At 36.1% G+C, this 13,201-nt stretch overlaps 1 long non-coding RNA gene across 2 annotated transcripts; it reads right to left on the bottom strand.

The window, feature by feature from the left end:
* Window positions 1-1,260: 1,260 nt before the first annotated feature.
* On the bottom strand, window positions 1,261-3,228 carry LOC133798609 (uncharacterized). Of its 2 annotated transcripts, none has more exons than XR_009875965.1 (3): window positions 3,090-3,228; window positions 1,973-2,131; window positions 1,261-1,551 (listed from the first exon to the last, which is right to left on the bottom strand). It is a non-coding gene; the product is annotated as an uncharacterized LOC133798609 (long non-coding RNA). The 2 variants fall into 2 exon arrangements; XR_009875964.1 differs by having other exon boundaries at window positions 3,046-3,226.
* Between the last annotated feature and the right edge of the window lie 9,973 nt (window positions 3,229-13,201).

Here is a 13,201-nt window from a genome sequence, read left to right as displayed (position 1 = left end):
TAACCTATGGTCAACTATATGATATGACTATAATAGATAATAACGGTATGTTTACTTATCTTATCAACTGTCAATATCGGTCATGTCCGATGTAACAAATACATCCGATCTTATCTACTTTGCTAATGTTCTGGAAAGAACATAACACTGTAATGTGTAAGTAGATCATATCATAGATTTACAAGTCAATGTAAATCCTGTGCACTGACTAATCTTAGGACTAACTTATTTTGAACATATAATCATATTTATATTCCACTGTGATTACGTCACTATAAATAAGATTAGCTATACGCTCGGGATTTAATAGAAATTTATATTAAATAAATAATCATGAAAATAAAACATGTGAGCAAAGTGATTGACCAAGTCAAAAAATTATTTCTATTATTTTATTGATAATAAAATGAGATTACAAAGAATTTGAGTTTTAATTAGGGCATAAAACCCCAACAAGTTCTGGGTGACCCCACCACGAAATCCATCGTGATGTCTTCCCATTTCCACTCTGGGATATCTAGAGGCTGCAATAACCTTGCTGACCTCTAATGCTCAGCCTTGACCTATTGATATGTCAAGCACTTAGCCACATACTCTACTACATCCCAGGCCACCAATACAGTGATCTCACATCCTGATACATCTTCGTGGTGCTTGAATGCAAAGAGTAAGGAATAGTATGAGATTCATCCAAAATCTCTCGCCTCATAACAAGTGTCTAACGAATGATATATCCGACCTTTGTATCTCAACAAACCCATGTCTGACACTGAGTAAATCTCTGGACACTCCGGCTACACTACTACAAAAAAGGATTTTTAGGACTCACAAGGCGCGAGTCCTCTATTTGAGAGCCTTAAAAACTGAGATTTTTTAGGACTTGCATTGTGAGTCCTAAAAGATCTCATTGAGTGCCTTTAAGTAAGTTTGCGAGCCCTAAAATAATATTTTTAGGACTCGTAAAAGATCTCGTTGAGTGCCTTTAAGTAAGTTTTTAGGGCTCTCTTCGTGTGCCCTAAAAGAATATTTTTAGGACTCGCATTGCGTGTCCTAAAAGATCCCGTTGAGTGTATTTAAATAAAGATTTTAGAGCTCTTTTCACGTGCCCTTAAAAGTTAATTTTTTTTTTTAAAAAAATACATCTACACTTTTCATTTTTATTAAAAATATATATAGCATTGAGTGTCCAAAATGTATTATATATGTTGAATTTCTAAAATTTCAAAAGAAAATACTACAAAATCACAACAACAAAAAAAATCAAAAGAAATTTTAATTTCTCATTAACATATATTGCAAGCTAACTTATAACATCCTTCAACATTATCAATAAAAATAAATAATAAATACATAAAAAACCTCAAACCACCTCTAAGTCCTAATAACAATCTAAATATTTCAATATGATACTCTATTGATGGATCTTACAATAAAATTGTTCTAATTTTACAAGCATCGAATTGCAATAAATATTATCTCGAAAGTTCTCCTCCTTAGCTGCACAGTGGCATATATTGCCATTATCCCTCTGCTTTCTGAATCCATGTAAGACTACAACAAAAATATTCAGAACATCCTTAGCTGTGGGATGCGTAGGGCTAGACCAACACTTGGACATCATTAGATTATATAGGATTCAAATATTACAATCTGAATTTTTGAACAAAGTTCGAAAAGGTACAGAGTACATGCATAGTAGCAGTAACAAACAAAAAAGTCATTATCTCACAACCAAAAGCACCTGCAACATGTTCTTCATAAAAATTACAAGATTTGCATTTACAAAGAAGTTTCTTGAAGCATAATACTCAAGAGACTTTAATTACATGTTAGGAACACTTCTCTCATGACCCTAAGCAGGGTTTTATAATAGACAGATTACTGGTAATACTATTTGCCAAAATTTTCTATTACTTTAACCAAAGTGAAACAAAGCTGGAAATTAGTTGAATAATTGAGAAAAGCTACTCACACTGACGTGTTGCCAAGAAGCTCGGAGCCCCCAATGAAGCCTATCGCCACAGAGATTTTGTAGGTGCAAAAGCCGTCTCCACAAAGCCTGTTGACTGGGGAGCTGCTACTCGAGTGGCCGAAGGTTAGAACTTGTTTTTAGAAAATGAGGCCAAACACACTGCATTGTTTTTTAAAAACAAATTTATGTTTTTTAGTGCTAAATCTAGAAAAATTCAGAAAACAAGTGTCAATTTTCCCTCCCCCATCATATCTTACTATTTTCCAATCTTCCTAGCCAAAGAAATAAACTTTTAACTAGATAACACATTCCAAGTTTAACTAAGTTTAATATAATTGCTCATATTCAAATACGTGTTTTTATAATATGATATATTGGTTTTAGTTATCAATGCTACTATTAAATTTTATAATGGATAAGTTGAGGCTTATACTCCACACTATCAATACAGAACACTTTAGTACCCAAAATTTCCTTTTCAGCATTGCATCTCACAATATATTATGCTAGATTAATCCAAGATATTTTGAAACATTTAAAAAAATTCAGATATATATTAAGCACATAAATTAAAATCATTAATAATCAATCCAGCCTATCATCTCGTACAATAACAAAAAACAGCAAATAATTATATAGCGCAACTGAACAATCAAGCAAGTCGGCAGGCCCTATATCAAATTATGAGTTTAATTGTTATTCATGAAAATGTTCAATGGCTACTTGCAATTCACATTTAATGCCAAGACTAAGTAGTTGATATAAATGTTTACATAATTTTTACCACTTAACCAAGAACAAAATTGACATGTGCGGTTAGAGAATTAAGCAGAATTTCTAAAATTTTATTAAACTTTTTGTTTATTCAAATACAACAATGGCACCTTGCAATCAAACTCTAAACTATATGTGTTTCCTATGTCTAATAATTATTTCCAAAAAAACTGATATAATTTTTTTTTTATTAAGTCTACCAAGCAAAAAATGAATCTGGACTAAATGTCCGAAAACGAACAAGAGCAAAATCTAGGTCTAAAATGAATAGTTTGGCTTTTATAACTAAAAATGCTTACACAAAACTAATCACAATCCAAACCAAAAACACCAATAGTGCCACCTGCATTCAGTTGTCAATGATCCATTAGCCTTAGCCATTATCGATTGGAAGAGAAGGAGAACAGGTGAGAGACCATGGGAAGAAGAAGGGTGTGGGGCGGCTGGTTTTATGAGAGAAAAAAGATGGTAGAGTATGTAAAGTGAAAGAGAAACGTGTGGATGAGGGTTTTATGGTTGAAATAATAATAATAATAATAATAGTAGAGTAATGATATGTGCACCCAAAATATACACACAAACATTACACACAGTGATGTGGCAGTTTAATCTAGCCAATCACATTTATTAAAACTGAGACCTACTGTTTTTAAAAGCAGTGACACGTCAGTGTGTGTAATGTTTGGGTGCATATTTTAAGTGCACATATCATTACTCATAATAATAATACTTCTTATTAGACATTTTTAATACACTTAATCTCACAAATAAGCATTTACAAAAATAAAAATAAAAAATAGAAATTTAGTGGCTGAGAAGAAAAGAGAAATTAATTGAATCCTAGCCCCTGAATCTGAAAAATTAGTTGACAGATTTTAGGACTCACTTTGAGTGCCCTTAATTTTTAGGACACACATAAGTTTTTAGGGTTTGCTTTGCGTGTTGTAAAAAAAATTCTTTAAGGACTTTCAATGAGTGTCCTAAAAAGTCCATGAACTTTTGTTAAAAAAAATCAATGTTTTAGGACACACATAAGTTTTTAGGGCTCGCTTTGAGTGTCCTAAAAGAGATTATTTAAGGACTCTAAATGAGTGTCCTAAAAAGTCCAAGAAATTTTGTTAAAAAAATAAATTCAAAATTTTAGGACACACTAAATTTTAGAGCTCGCGTTGCGAGTCCTAAAAGAAATTCTTTAAGTACTCTTAATGAGTGTCCTAAAAAGTCCATGAGATGTTTTTAGGACTTGCATCTAGATGAGTGCCATAAAAAAGTATCGTAAAAGCATATTTTTTGTAGTAGTGCTAAAACATCATCCCTAATCTTGATCAGTTGTGGATCACCCAACTGACCTTCCTTTATTCTCTCCAACAGCATAGACTGTAGCATAATGTTGGCCAACTGGCCCACCAACAACTCTATGCCAGCTCAGGTCATATCCTCTGCTAATTCTTTGGATATTAACCTCGCACTGAAAATCTGTCCTGGACCCTTCCAGCTTAAATCATCTGCTACCACGTTGGCCTTTCCTAAATGATACAAAATTTCACAATCATAATCTTTTACTAACTCCAGCCAATGCCTTTGTCTCATGTTCAGGTCTTTCTGTGTGAAGAAGTGCTTTAGGCTCTCGTGGTTGGTATAAATCTTACACTTCTCCCCATAAAGATAATGTCTCCATACCTTTAATGCAAAGACCACAGCCACCAACTCTAAATCATGAGTGGGATATCTCTGTTCATACTCCTTCAGCTGACGTGAGGCATAAGCAATCACCTTCCCTAACTGCATCAAAATACAACCTAAACCCTGATGTGAGGCATCACAGTATATCATAAACTTCTGCTGATCTGTAGGAAGATTCAGAACTGAAGTTGTAATCAACCTCTACTTCAATTCCTGGAAGATGTTCTCACACCTGTCTGACAACACAAATATCTTATTCTTGTGTGTCAGTTCAGTCAATGAAGTGGCAATCTTTGAGAACCTTTCTACAAAACATCAATAATAACCTAACATTCCAAGGAAACTTCTAACTTCTGAAGCATTCTTTGGCCTTGGCCAATCTCTAACCACTTCAATCTTAGCTGGGTCTACTTTAATCCCATCCTTACTGACAATGTTCCCAAGGAAAATTACCTGAGATAACCAAAATTCACACTTCTTGAATTTTGTAAACAATATGTCTTCCCTCAGTCTCTGTAGAACCAACCTCAGATCTTGCTCATGTTCTGACTCTGACTAAGAATAAACTAGAATATCATCGTTGAAGACGATCACAAACTAGTCCAAATAATCCTTGAACACTATGTTCATCAAATCCATAAAAGCAACTGGGGGATTAGTCAATCCAAAGGACATGACTAAGAACTCATAATGCTCATATCTAGTGCGAAAAGCAGTCTTCGGTATATCTCTCTCCTTGACCCTTAACTGATGATAACCAGATCGAAGGTCTATCTTTGAAAATACACTTTTACCTTGCAACAGATCATCTATCCTTGGCAGAGGATACTTGTTCTTAATTGTTAACTTATTCAGTTCTCTGTAATCAATACACATCCTCAGATAACCATCTTTCTTCTTCACTAACAGAACTGGTGCACCCCACGGTGAGAAACTAGGTCTGATAAAACCTAAGTCTAACAGCTCCTGCAGCTGTACCTTTAGTTCTTGTAACTCTGTTGGGGCCATTATGTAAGGTGCTCTAGACACTGGCTCCATCCCTGGTGCTAGTTCTATCACAAATTAAATCTCTCTTTGTGGTGGCAACCCTGGTAAATCTTCTGAAAACACATCTAGAAACTCACAGACTAGTCTAGTCTTCTCTGGTCCGACTGGCGTGACCTGAGTGGTATCAACCACACTGGCTAAGAATCCTATGCAACCTCAGTGCAATAGATCTCTAGTCCTCATAATAGATATCATAGGTATACGAGGTCCATGAATAGTGCCAACAAATACAAAAAGATCTCCACCTTCAGGTTTGAATGTCACCATCTTCCTTCTGCAATCTATGGTTGCCCCATACTTCACTAACCAATCCATACCCAGAATCATGTCAAAGTCAGTCATAACCAACTCTATCAAATCAACTGACAACTCTCGGTTATCTACTATCATTGGCAGTGATCTGACCCATCTCTTGGATACTACTAGCTCTCCAGTGGGTAATAAGGCCCCGAACCCAACAACATAATTATCACATGGTCTACACAGTCCATCAATAATTCCTCTAGCAACAAAAGAATGTGTATCACTAGAATCAATCAAAACAATATAAGGGGTTCCGGCACTAAAAAGCTTACTTGTAACTACTGAGGGTGAAGCCTCAACTTTTGCCTGAGTCAATGCAAACACTCGAGCTGGGGTCGAGTTGTCTGCCTTTCTGGGTTCTTCCTTTCTTGCTTTCGGGCAATCTTTCTTGAAATGTCCCACTGCCCCACATAAAAATCAAGTTTATGCCCTACACTCTCCCATATGGCGCCTCTTGCACCTAGGGCATTCTGGAGAAGTCCTCCAGGTCTCACTGCCACCTTGACGGCCCATTGAAATACAACATGGTTGCCTATTAGGACCTGGAGCTGGGAAGGCATCAGGAGCCTTGTCCTCCGCCCCTACCTGAACCTACAAATGGAGGCCTTGTCCTCCTCAACTCTCTCCTAGCTGCATTGTCATGCCAGATCTTGTTCTTTGCGCTCTCAGCTGTGAGCGCCTTCTCAACCACCTGTACATAAGTAGTAACTCCAGTCACAGTGGTGATATGAACATCCCAGGCTATTCTAGGTTGTAGCCTCTGGAGAAACCTCTCCCTTCTGGTCCCATCAGTGGGCACTAGCTCCATGGAAAACTTTGCCATTCTATCAAATTTTAGAGCATATTCAGTTACTGATGTGTTTCCCTGAAGTAACTTGCTGAACTCTTCAGCCTTTGCAGCCTTAATGGCATCATTATAATACTTTTCATTAAACAGAGTCTGAAACTCTTCCCAACTCAGGGCATTGACATTTCTAGTTTGGGATATCACTTCCCACCAAATTTGGGCATCCTCCTGAAACATGTATGTGGCACAAGCCACTCTTTCATTACTAGACACCCTCATAAAGTCAAGGATGGTCGTAACCATGCTCATTTACTGCTCTGCCTTAGATGTATCTGCACTACCCTAAAAAACTGGAGGGTGCTATTTCCTGAACCTTTCATAAAGAGGTTCCCATTTACTTTCAGCCTTTGGCAACTGCTCAACTGTTGGCACTGTTACAGGTGGTGCCTCTGGTAAAACGTTCCATACAAAAACCTGTTGTTGTCTCAAGAGGTGAATTTCTTCTTCCTGCCTCATAACTCTAACTTGCAAATCAGCAAACAACTGCTGCCAGTTATCAGGAGCTAACTGAGGAATCTAACTTTGGTCATTCTCTTGACCCTATCCATCATTCTGGCCTTGATCTTCCTAGTCAGCTGATGAATATATCTGCCTTGGAAGCATATTATCAACTTATACTGTGCTAAAACAATCAATACGCCCAGATGGGCAGTGATAACTAAACCTCATGTCGCCTCACGGTCCAAGATCAAGCAGATATTCATCCATTTTTGACAATCATACAGATAAACATATTGATTCATTATCATAACATTTAGCAATTGACGATTGACAATTAACAATGCAAATAAGCATGTTCTGGCAATATCAGTACTAATAAGCATGTTCTTACTTATCATGCAGCAGTCAAGGCCCAGCCTTAATAATATATCTCAAGTAGGCAAGTAAAGCATTTATATTCTAGTTGAGCAGTTAAACACATAACCACATAAATAGTTACCAAACCATGATTCGAGCTTGTCTTCGGTGGTGAATGTACATGCCCAGCCAGTCTACAGGAACCCTAAACCTTGGCACACTTTGATACCAAGTTGTAACACCTTGGTTACTCCAAGATCGTTGCTGTGGACTTTAAATAGTGTGTAACTCACTAAATGAGTCATTAGGTTATAAACATGCATCTAGGTGTCATTAATAGGCCAGGGTGAAAATCTCGATAAAAAAGAATGGATATATTTTATTTTAAACATTAAACTGTACATGGGCACATAAAAGTGTTTACAACAATCCAAAATAGTCATTATAGTATAAAAGTTACAACCCGCTGAACTAAGCGACAAAAATAGGGTTAATCCCTAGTTCCCCTAAGAAACACCTTGGTCGTGGTGGTCAAACGATCGCATATGTACACATCACCACCTAAGCTCTCCAATCAAGGTTGGGAGCTTTTCTTTCCCTTTACCTGCACCACATAGCACCCATGAGCCAAGGCTCAGTAAGAAAACTTATTACTGCATGTATGTAATATTAATAAATGATCATGTAATCATTATGGGGCTTGCAGCCCTAATCAAATAGGTGACTAATGATTCACACCCTGGGTAGGTGACTAATGAGTCACTCTCTGAATAGATGACTAATAAGTCTATCTCTGGATAGATGTCTAATAAGTCACTCTTTGAATAGATGACTAATAAATCACTTTCTAAATAGATGACTAATAAGTCTATCTCTAAGGATCTTCTTCCTAAGACATGTGGCGTTTCATTCACCGGAGCTTTTTGGCCCTCGCTCTACGTAACTAGCCTTTAGACTAGACAAGAGCTTTAGTTTTCTTTGACCTTGGGGTCGGTCAAGCATTTAATGCTCATGTTGATTAGATTTAATCATTTTAGCCTGTGTTAAACACATTAATGTCACTCTTGACTCTTAAGCCAGCAACATACGACCAGTGCTCAATACTACCACTGATTTTGACTGATAAGTCACAGCTTCGCGGTCAATACTAAACACCAACGTCGTTCCCTGACTAATAAGTCAGTGCCATTCACAAGTAAGCAAAGCTGCTATGCATTTACAATGCAATCAATGTCGATATATAGAGCACTCAACATGCTTCATCAATAACCATGCATGTCACATACTGGGTACAGATTTCTTAACTCTGGTTCAAGCGTGAAATAATAAAAGAACGACCATTGAGAACGACCGGTCCTTAAGTCCCTTAGCGATCACCTAGTCATAACAAAATATGAAATTCCATTAATAAAATAGGTAATAAAAGGTTCGTGATCTAAAACCTCACTTCTGGGACCTCGAATCAAACTAAAATAGTTAGTAGATTCAATCCCGAGCCTTAGGAAAATGAAAACCCGCGCTTAAAACCCTTGAAAACCCATCCTGGCACATAAGGGAGGGGCGGGTCAGGACCTGCCCCTAAGGGCCGCGGCGCGTCCCCAAGACAGAAACCCCTTTGTCTGGGATGCTAGGGGCAGGCCACGACTTGACCTAGTGGGTCGTAGCGCGTCTGCTAGACAGAGCCTAGGGGAGGCTCTGGAATGGGTTCAAGTCACAACTTGCATGAACTTGGTCGCGACTTGACCCTGCGAACCCAGCTCCTCTGCCTTTCTCTTAATTCAAACCATCCAAAACCTTCACAAATTCAATCCCATAATCTCAACCAAACATTACCACAACATATCCATCAATTAAATCATAAAACCCAAGCTTTAAAACACTAAAAACCACACCAAATAAATACTTCTAAAATCACAACTCTCAAGCCTTCAAGCAATATAAAAACAGAGTAAAACCATATACTAAGGCTTAGAATTCTTACCCCTGTTACAAATTAGACCTCTTTCAATTGCTGAATATGATCCTAAGCCTCCAAACCTTAACCCTCAAGCTCCAATTTCCACTTAGCTTCAAGACTCCAAACCGAGAAGAAGGGGGAGAGATGATCTCGAGAGAGAGAGAGGGAGAGGAACAAGTTGCTCTGTTTTTGCCTTAAGCTTCTACAACCCTCTAATTTTTAAACATATCTAGTGTTCAAAAGACTGAAATTCCCCTAAGGTCATTTAGTTCCTTAGTAGCCACCCAAGGGCAAAACAGTCATTTATCGTCTATCCTGTTAATTATAATTAATGTCCTCCAATTCCCGTTACTCCCAATATTCTCAAATAGTAATTAATTCATATCCCATTACTTACTCATTCCCGGTAATGTACTAAACATCAAATTACCCCAGGCTCACCCCCGAGCCTTGCAATTAAACCCCGTTATGACCAAACTGCTAATCTTGCTACCTAAGATCGTCTCATGTCGAATAGCTCAAACATGTGCACAGTATAATGTGGTCTCACCCATAAATCACCAACATGCACATAAATATACAGATATGCCCTTAACATGCTAAATTATGAAAATGCCCTTCTATTAAGAAGTAGGCCCACATGCATGCAATTATCATCATATAATCCACATAATCATGCATTTAATCACATAATTGCATAGTAAATCAATTATGGCCCTCCTGGCCCCCTATTACAGGCATTAAACCACATTAGGGAATTTGGGACATTACATCAACCTTAAGAAGAGATATTTAAGAAATAAGTGAATATAACACAAGAATTTTTACGTGATTCAGGTTATAAAAGAACCCTAGTCCGCGAGTCTCTAGTATTAAAATTTTTGGAAGCTTGTGAGGGAAAGCTTCAATGGAGTATTATCAGGCAGTGTTTAGGTTGCTCTGAGTACAAGGTAGTTTTTCTCTCTAAAAATCCCCACCCTTTACAAGGAGACTCCTAGCTCTATTTATAGAGGATGGGGTAATTAATACTAAATATTTTTCATTAATATACATTATTTCCGTTATTGGGGGATTAACACAAATTTAATGCATTGGGATGCATTGAATAAAGACAACAGCCCAAGCGAGATCCACGGGGCCCACTGCAAAAAGGTACCCACTTTGTGGTGAACATGCCCCTGGTGCTGTCAGGGCATGTTGTACGTATTTCCGTGTCAGATGGCATAGTGGGAGTGCGAATTGTCGAGTAGTACCATCGACAACACTGTAGGCGAATCGCTCAAAAAGGTTGGCAGGTCTTCCTCTGAGGCTGCTAACCCGCATTGGCTGACACCTGGCTTATCCTTTAGATCCCGAGGACTAGGTCCTCGACCTAGAATATAACTGATAGTAAGGAAACCTGTGGACTGCCAAGCACCCTCGGGACATAACCTTGGGAAGACGTCCATAGCTCTCGGGACATGGCCTTGGAGAGATGTCAACGTCCTCCCTCTATTCGAGGAGAATGATCTCCGATTATAGATTCGACCTCCCGAGGACTTATCCTCAGGGGTGTGGCCTCATCAAAAGAAGCACATGTCCTATTCGGGTGATCACGTATCCTTGGGTGAAAATACAGACAACAATTGTCATATAAACTTTAAATAAATAAACCATATTATATATAAAATAATGACATAAAAATATTAAAATAAAAATTATACCATAATATTGTTTATAATTTTTTATAAAAAATAATACGATAACTTTTTAGATCACAAACTATCATATTTAAGGTAAAAAAACATTCATGATATTATTCAAATCACATCTTAGTGATTGGAGAAGAAACTTCTTTATTTTTTATAAAAGATAAATGTTATTTTAATTTCTTATTTAGTCACACAGTCATACTATTTGTACACACACGTCACTTATATATAATGTATTTATTATGTATTATATATCATTGTAATGATAATATTTTATAACATGCAAATTTATATTAATATAATTATTAAATATCTAGTTTTGTATTAAATATTATTTATTATAACAATATTTTATAATATTTAAATTTATATTAATATAATTACTAAATATTTATTCTAGCATTTTTTTTCTTAAAATTAAGATTATATATTATATGTTATAAATTATTATTATAATAATAATAATATTTTATAACATTTGAATTTATATTTGTTGACCACGATTTTGGCCAACTGCGAGTAGACGCAAAAAACTATGATAAACCTTGAATAAAAGATAAATGACACAAGCAAATTTATAGTGGTTCAGCCCCAATTCGTTGGTAACAGCCTAATCCACTTACAGTTATAATATATTTGGCCTACACTTGAGATTAGATGAGGCTGAGTCAACTGAGTTTCTTAAGTGCAAGTGAAAAGATACAATATTTCTCTTTCTAAACTCTCAGTAAAAATACTTTCAGAAGAATCAGATCTCCCCAATAATGCCATAAGCCATTTATTTATAGGCTCACGGATTGTACATCAGAAATATCTCGCTTTGACTGGGTCCTTGATTGTTTCAACAACTTTAATTAATGAATAATAAACAAATTACATCAATATAACTATTATTCCGGGATGTTTTAGATATTCTCGCGGCAGTTACGAATGATTCAGGTTGAAGCTGTTACTGAGGCCTTATCGAAGAGTTACCTAGATGACAACTTCTGAGAAAACTGGTCAGCTAACACAATGCCAAACATCTAGTCAGCATGGGCACAGAATTAAGCATGAAACACTCTGGTCGGCTAAGGCAAGCATACCTCTGGTCGGCCATGTTTCATCCCTGGTCATGCATGACACATTTCTGGTCTCAACCTTTCTCATTTCCTTAGTCAACACATTGATAAAAGTGTGTTATCAACCGACACGTATCTATCCAATTGCCACGTCATTAAATATAAATATGATAAAAGTGTGTTATCAATTGACACATATCTATCCAATTGCCACGTCATTAAATATAAATATTTGGGGACAACAATATTGATATAATTATCAAATATTTATTCTTGTATTATATATTATTATAATTATTATATTTTATAACATTTGAATTTATATTAATATAATTAATAAATATCTAATGATATTTTATAATATTTGAATTTCTATTAATATAATTAATAAATATTTATTTTTATTTGGTTTTAAACGTATATTCGATTAAATATTTGGAATATTATTTCAAAATTAACAAAATAAACCGTTAAAACCAAGAATTTCTGTTATCTACGCATAAAAAAATGTATGTTTATGCCTGTGGATTGTGTTACGGTATATGAACTCTAACTCTTCTAGAATAGAAGTTGCAATGACTTGATTTGCTTTTCTTGACCCTCATTACAAAAGTAGTACAAACCCTAGCACCATTAATTGGCCTGCCACTCTAAAAACACTCAGAAATCACTTTACCCATTTTAAGTGAAACTAAAACGCAAATTCAGATATTATAAGAGTCCATTCCCTAGTCCATCCTTCACCATAGTGCGTCCTTGCGCATGTTCCATATGCACGAGTCATGACCTACGGCCTCGCACATGTTAGATTATTCTTTGAGATTGCCCAACCCATACACAGAATCAAAACCACTCATCTCTCCATAGTCAAGATTGCTCAACCTTCATGTGATAAATACACACATATATACAAAGTATATTCAACACTCAAAAGCAATTACATATTAAAATATAGATAACCAAGCATGTTATATTATGTTTCAATGAATAACTACCATGTATTAAGTTCACTAGAGTTACAATTGTCTTAAAAAATAGTTCATGTTTCAATGAAATAGGACACATAAT

The sequence above is a fragment of the Humulus lupulus genome, chromosome 8 (genome assembly GCF_963169125.1).
Source record: "Humulus lupulus chromosome 8, drHumLupu1.1, whole genome shotgun sequence".
Classification (NCBI taxonomy): domain Eukaryota; kingdom Viridiplantae; phylum Streptophyta; class Magnoliopsida; order Rosales; family Cannabaceae; genus Humulus; species Humulus lupulus.
The sequence above is the reverse complement of the archived record's forward strand: the minus strand, read 5'-3'. Positions and strand labels throughout refer to the sequence as shown.